General features: G+C 47.5%; 1 non-coding gene across 1 annotated transcript; it reads right to left on the bottom strand.

Moving 5' to 3' along the window:
- Window positions 1–6,606: 6,606 nt before the first annotated feature.
- On the bottom strand, window positions 6,607–6,657 carry LOC130038448 (small nucleolar RNA SNORD42). Its single transcript, XR_008794686.1, has one exon. It is a non-coding gene; the product is annotated as a small nucleolar RNA SNORD42 (small nucleolar RNA).
- Window positions 6,658–7,441: the final 784 nt, after the last annotated feature.

Raw genomic sequence — 7,441 nt, 5'->3', positions numbered from 1 at the left:
CTCCCAAGTTACAAAGCATAATATTAACTGTCTTCCTGTGTCTATACAAAAAGGACATTGCTTTAGAGTAAACTATGCAAAAGGAGGGGCTGGAGCGATAGCACAGCGGTAGGGCGTTTGCCTTGCACGCAGCCAACATGGCCCACCTGAGTTCGATTCCTCTGCCCCTCTCGGAGAGCCCGCAAGCTACTGAGAGTATCTCGCCCGCACAGCAGAGCCTGGCAAGCTCCCCGTGACGTATTCGATATGCCAAACACAGTAACAACAAAGTTTCCAGTGGAGACGTTACTGGGCCCGCTCGAGCAAATCGACGAACAACGGGAGGGCCTTTACCTTTACCTTTATGCAAAAGGACATAAGAGAAGGAGAAAACCAATATTTCACTTATGAATTCAAGTCCAGTGTCCTTAGAAGGATCTGACCTTACAAGTTAACAGAGTCTGATTTGTGGGAAAAGGTGATAGACCGATTGGGGAAGCAGAGCACAAAGAAAGAGGTTACAGATAAGCAAAGGAATGGGAGTGACTTGGGAGCACTGTGATGGATGTAACCCAATAAACCTAAGCTCTCTATGGCAAGGGAGAAAGGACAAACCAATGTTATCCCACAGATGGAGTACTGGGTTTCCGGGAGAAAGGCCCCGTCTGGACAGATGTTCCAGGAAGGCGGGTCTGAGAAAAGCTTTGCAGACAGGGAGCTCTGCAGAACTGCTTCCTGAGCTCAGCATTCACTCCTGTGAGTGGATGTGCCTGGGGTTAGTGCATGGAGGTCAGGAAAGGCTGCCTAGCGGGGGTCTGCAGGTCTGGGGTCCCCCCTGCTGCCCACCCCTTCCTGGCTGTGGCTCCCTGGCTGGAAGATCATCAGGATTTGGCCCTTAATACCCCCCTTCTCTCTGATGGAGGGGCTTTCGCTTGTGCAGTGGAGGGACAGGAGAGTTTGGGGTCTCAGTGGGTGTAGGCTCAGCTCTTGGGGACTCACCTCCCTGCACACAGCATAGTAGACCCGGGTTAGAAGCATACGGTCCCTCTTGGGAGGGTCCTAAGTTAGATTTGGGTGACTGAGAGAACTGAGCCCAGGCTGTCTCCGGCACACCCCATCTCCAAATGGGGTCGGTCCTCCACAAGGCTACAGTCCTAGTCAGAAGCCTGGACAGGCTCCTAAGCCCCTTCAGGGATGCTTAAGGTCTAAGCAGAATCAGCCATGTGCAATATAGGCACATCCCCCTGTACTATCTCTCCAGCCCATATGTGACATATTAGAAAAGAGAAGTATCTGTCTGTCACACTCTGTCTCCCTTATGAAACACTGGCAATTGCTCAGAGAAACTTTTGATCTTTATTTCTAGAAAATATCCCTCATTTCTTAGTTGCACTAATTAATCTGCTACCTGTAGTCGTGACTCCATTTACTAAATATCTGTGTGGTACTGATTAAGACACAGACACAATACTATGTGTTTGAAATTAACGGGGAAAGACCGTTAGTACTGTGGAGGTAACTTTCTCCTTGTAGGAGGGAAAGGAAGAGACAGCACAATAATTGATAGAATATATGAACCTTTGAAGGGTACTGATTGCTCTGGAAATATATATCTGAGCAGAGATTTTCCAAGTCTTTTAAAAATTTTTATTTTTATTGAATCACTGTGATCTACAGTTAAAAAAACTTTCATATTTGAGTCTCAGTCATACAATGACCGAACACCCATTCCTCCACCGTCTTGACTTAGGAGTTGATTATATTTTAGAAGAGGGAGGCCCGAGAGATTGACCTGATGGGAAAGTGATCATTGAACAAAATGTTGAAGGAGGCTGTAGAGTTCAACAGGAGAAGCCTGATGTTCCTCTGCCAGACTGGTTCTGGGCAAGGGTGGGCTGTGGGCAGGAAGGATAAACCGGAAGAGAGAGGCTAGAATAGAATAAACGAGAGTCCAAAGATCAGGACCTGTGGCCAGAAAGGGGAGGAGGATTACAGAGACCGGGGCAATGAACAGCCTTTGGCTTTTACCTTCCAGGACGGGGAATGTCTCTGAAGATGTGAAATCAGAGAGGACGGCCATTTGCTGTCCCCTGATGAGGATGATCCCTATGTGGATTTGGTAGCTAAGAGAGGAAAGGGTCACGGGCTGAGGCAGGAGGGCAGTTAGGAGGTGACAGCTGAAAGCCACAGCCGTTTTGGCCCAGACAGGACTGTGTGGGCAGGCAGAGTCAAGCAGGAGCCTCGAGGAGACACAAAAGGAACAGTCCCTTGAGGCAGCCCCTGAAGCGTCAACCTTCCTCCACAATAAGCTGTTGCTCCCAGGAGGGCAGATGGCAGAAGCGCCAGCGCTGACCACCCACGCAGATGTCTCCTGTCACTGCCCCCCCTCTGTGTCTGTCTCCTGCTCGGCCTCGCCGGCACAGCGATGCATCCCGGGAGAACAGCTACTCAGCTCACATCGACATAGTGAGATCAGAGGATTCGTTTCTTTTCCCTCTCCAGCTTTTAGCTATGCCACAAAGACGGAAACTCGCTATGGTCGCGTCAACTGCCCGATCACCCAGGCAACGCCCTCCGGGACCTTCTGATGCAGTTCGAGCACATCTCCACCAGGTGGCGCTGCCGCCTTAGAGCCGGCAGTGCGTGCTGGAACCAGAAGCCTTCCCCTAGCCTTGACGAGTCAGCCTTTGGTGGAAGAATAAATAACATGAGGTTGGAACATGTAGGTTTTCCAAATGAGGCCACGTTTCAACTCTAGAGAAAATAAGAGAGTACAAGCTCTGGGACGCGGAGGTAGTATAACGGGTTCGGCGCTTGCCTTGCCTCTGGTCAATCTGGATTTGATGTGAGGCCCTGCATATGGTCCCCCAAGCACCACAGAGCTAGGAGGCAGCCTGAGCGCCGCCGAAAGTGTCCACAAAACCAAGCAAAAAAAGAACTCAATTGCAAAAGAGCTTGGAATTTTTACACACATAGCCAAAGGGACAGAGGAACACAGATTAGTAGATCAGAGTTCAGGAGAGTAGGGCTCAGCGGAGTCTTTTCAGAAGGCCGTTATTACTGGGAACTCATCTCTGAAATCGGGTCAGTGTGGTTGGAGCAGTCTTGGTAAGAGAAAGCCATCTGGGCTTGAACCAGAGCTCTTGGCCTTGTGAACTGGCGATTTGGGCCAGGTCCCTTATGCTCTCGGAGCTTAACTGTCTTCTTTGGGAATCGATGAGCATTTCAGGGGTTCCATGAAAAGTGATGAAATGATGCACATGAATCCATAAGCATTGAGCCAGTGGCGAACACGTGGAGGCCCCGGGCCAAGGAGGACTAGTCTGTGTCAGTTATCAGCTCTCTTTGTGCCTGTTCACACAGCAGACCCGACTGGGGGAGGGCATGAAGTGTCAAGGGCACAAAGTTTGACCTTAGACACAGCTTCTCTCCCCTTAGTAAGGGCAGTGGGCATTTCCCCCACTTCTCTGGCTGTCAGCTTCATGCCTGCTGAGATGAGCAGTTTCAACACCCACCTTGCAGGCTGCCGTTGGGATGGCATGGAGCTGCGCCTGGCATGCATGGAGGGTCCCACTAGTGGCAACTGCAGAAGAAACTTGTAAACTGGAACTCCACCAGTAGCGTCCTAGCTCCCAGAAGTGATCCCCGGCTTCTGACTTGTGTGCACCCATGCTCAGCCATTTCTCCTCTGCTAGTGTGGAGGGATTCAACCAAAGGGAAGAGAAAAATACATGTGCGAGGACAGGAACTGAGTACTGGAAGGAGGCAAAGGAACATACATGGAAACCTCTCAGTACCTGTATTGCAAATCACAATGCCTAAAAGGAGAGAGAGGGAGAGAGGGGAGTAAGAGAGAGGAAAAGAAAGAGAGAGAGAGAAGAAAAGTGCTTGCCATAAAGGCAGGTCGAGGGGCGGATGTGTGGAAGGAAACACTGGGATCATTGGGAGTGGGAAGTGCGCACTAGTGAAGGGATGGGTATTGGAACATTGTATGACTGAAACTCAATCATGAACATAGCCCATTACAGTTCTAAATCATCACAGCTGATTTGGGATTGTGTATCTGACAATGATTCAATAAAAAAGGAAAAAATATAAAATATATGTGAGAGGAGTGCCCACTCCCCAGCGCTCTTCCTGGCCAAACTTAGCCCTCGTCTGACTGTGATGGTCCTGCTGCTGATTTTCTGGGCAGTGAGTCTCCTGGAACTTATGACCATCCTCGGCAGGCTCCCAGCTTTGCTGCTGTCAGGACGCTGGGCTGGCCACAGCCTGCTGGGCCAAGTGGTCTGGTGATTGTTGTCAATTAAAGTTGCTTGAGAGGGGCTGAAGAGATAGCACAGCGGGTAGGGTGTTTGCCTTGCACATGGCTGACCCGGGTTCGATTCCCAGCATCCCATATGGTCCCCTGAACACCACCAGGAGTAATTCCTAAGTGCAGAGCCAAGAGTAACCCCTGTGCATTGCCAGGTGTGACCCAAAAAGTAAAAAAAAAAAGTTGCTTGAGAAACAGCTCACCTGTAAAGTTCTCTGGTCTATCGGTCTTCTAACACCTGCAACCAAATCTCCACTATGCAAGGTATGTTCCCTGTAGCAGAGGGAAGACGGCATTTTATTGCCAAATGAGAGTGTCAGGGCTCCTTTCTCCTGTTTACAGGAGCACTACTAAATTCCTCACTCAATTAGGGTCTGAACTGAAGAAACATTCTTTGTGCTGTAAATCCCTCACTATTGTCCTGTGTTAAACGTCATTTCAACGTGTTGCTCTGGTCACCTCACAGGTCCCCTGTTCAAATGGCACACTTAAAATTAAAAATACCTTCTGATTTCTAATCCATGTTGGCAATTTTAATTTTTTAAAATTCAATCACCATGAGATAGACCCTTACAAACCAATAATTATTAGGTTTCAGTCATACAGTGTCTCAACACTCATCCTTCCACCAGTGTATATTTCCCAGTGTCCCCAGTTTCCCTCCCTTTACCTCCCTAGTTTCCCCTTCCCAGCCTGCCTCTGTGGCAGACACTTTTCTTCTCTCTGTCTCTCTGTCTCTCTCTGTCTCTCTCTGCTTCACTTTTTGAGCATTGTGGTTTGCAATACAGATACTAAAAGGTTATTGTGTATACCCCTTTACCTACTTTCATCACTCAGTTCTTGTGTCTGTTCTTGCCTTGCAAAAACGAGTTCATGACCCTAAAAAAGCTGAAGAACAGCTATTGGATATGGTAAACAAGCTCGTCCTAATCTTAGATCTGGGTGCTTGTGGCATACTCAAATGCTCAAAATCAGAATGTTCCAAGTTGTGCTTGCCTTCCATAACACAAAAATTGCTTTTCTTTTTGAGGTTTTTTTTTTTCAAAGTCCTGGGGGTTGAACCGACAGTCTCATGTGCCTCACCACCAACCACATCCAGGCTTGAAAGCAGTTTATTTTATTCACATGCCAGGCATGTAGCTCATGGTAAAGCACTTACTTTGTGTGAGGCAGAAAGAAAGAAAGAGAGAGAAACAGAGAAAGAGAGAAAGAAAGAAAGAAAGAAAGAAAGAAAGAAAGGAAAGAAGGAAGGAAGAAAGAAAGAAGAAAGAGAGAGAAAAAGAGAAAGAAAGAAAGAAAAGAAAGCTGACGATTTTTTAAAATAGGTAAACCCTTTTGTATTCTTGTCAGCAATACGTAAAAATTCCAGTAGCTGGGGATGGGGCAAGATTTCAGGGGTCATGCCTGTGCAAGGCTGCAAGTTCAATCTCCAGCACCGTATGTACCATCTTTTGCATTACCTGGTGTGGCCCTGGTGGCCCGCAGCACTGCTGAACAGTCATTTCCAGGCCCTAACATTAAACTACCTGGCCCAATCAGTTGAGTGACCAGAAGTGACCTTGAGCACTACTCAGGAGTCTCCACCAATGAATAAAAGATAATAATAGTTCTTAACTGCTTCTTCGCTCATACTCGGTCTTGTTGATTTTTAACTGTTAACCATTCTAATGGACTTGTATGATACTTTATGTGGTTTTTAACTAGCTATTTCTCTAATGACTTTTTCTGCTACAACGTTTATTTTGAGAGTGAAAAATTATATTTTAGGGTTAGCCAGCTGGACTGCTTAGATGATCCCAAATATGTTAGGAACACGCAAGGCGGCAGAGTCAGGAGCCAGCCGAACATTCACCTTCTCCTCTCCATCAGGTCAAATCAGGGTGTTGTCCTCGGCCACATCAGTGTCATAGAGCCTCTTCACGGCCTGTTTATGCGAAGCTTTGTTGGCCTTGACCTCTGCAATGGACACAAGTGTGTTGTCTTCTATGTTCTTCGTGGCTGACTCTGTGGTCAGAGGGAACTTGATGATGACAAAATGGTCAAGCTTGTTTCTCTGGGATGGGGGGAGGGGTTGAGGGATGGTGAGGTTCTCGGGTATTTGGGCTGACTTCTCAGCCATGGCGTTTTGGGTCTTCAGAAGGTGGGTGACGCGTGTGGATCTTCTTTTTCTGGCTGTGGACAACTGTCAGCACTGCCCTTTTGGCCTTTGAAGCTTTGACTTTGCCTTCTGCTCTGGGAGGGTCCCAGGGGCTGAGGAAAGAAAGAACATAATATGACAGGGTGGGGAGAAATTCATCACTGGGCACCTCCAGCCAGTGGTGCCTTTGAAGACATCTCAAGTCTCAGGAAATTAAATTTTTTTCTCAGGGGACTGGATCCATAGTAAAGCGGGAAGGGCGTTTGTTTTGCACACGACCGACCTGGGTTCAATCCCTATATGGTCCCTTGAGCACTGCCAGGAGGGATTCCTGAATGCAGAGCCAGGAGCAACCCCTGAGCATCGCAGGGTGTGATCCAAAAAACAAACAAACAAACAAAAAAAATTTACCCCATCATGTGCATGACACGGGGAGAGTAAATACACTCGCCTAACACTAAAAAGTAGAAAAACAACATGGATGGTATTGATTCCTTATTGGTGTGGCAACAAATCATAGAGGGATTTATATATCCCTCTATGATTTGTGTATATATATATATATATATATATATATATATATATATATATCAGAGAGCCCGGCAAGCTACTGAGAGTATACCGCCCGCACAGCAGAGCCTGGCAAGCTACCAGTGGCATATTTGATATGCCAAAAATAGTAACAATAACAGGTCTCATTCCCCTGACCCTGAAAGAGCCTCCAGTATGGCAGCATTGGGAAAGACGAGTAAGGGGAGGCTGCTAAAATCTCAGGGCTGGGACAAATGGAGATGTTACTGGCACCCACTCTCTAGTAAATTGGTGAATAATGGGATGACAATGATACAGTGATTGGTGTGAAAACATGATGCTCTAGTTTGGGGGCACTTCTAACTCTGCAGAACCGACTCCTGCATTCCCCTCTAAGAGATGCCACAGGCCCATCCCTACTCAGTCCATGCCACTAGGCCCATGCAAATCACGGTGAAGCCAGGCCAAATTTCAAAAAG

This window comes from Sorex fumeus, unplaced genomic scaffold (assembly GCF_029834395.1).
Source record: "Sorex fumeus unplaced genomic scaffold, SorFum_2.1 ptg000075l, whole genome shotgun sequence".
NCBI classification, from domain to species: domain Eukaryota; kingdom Metazoa; phylum Chordata; class Mammalia; order Eulipotyphla; family Soricidae; genus Sorex; species Sorex fumeus.
Note: the sequence above shows the minus strand (reverse complement) of the source record. Positions and strands in the feature narration are given on the sequence as shown.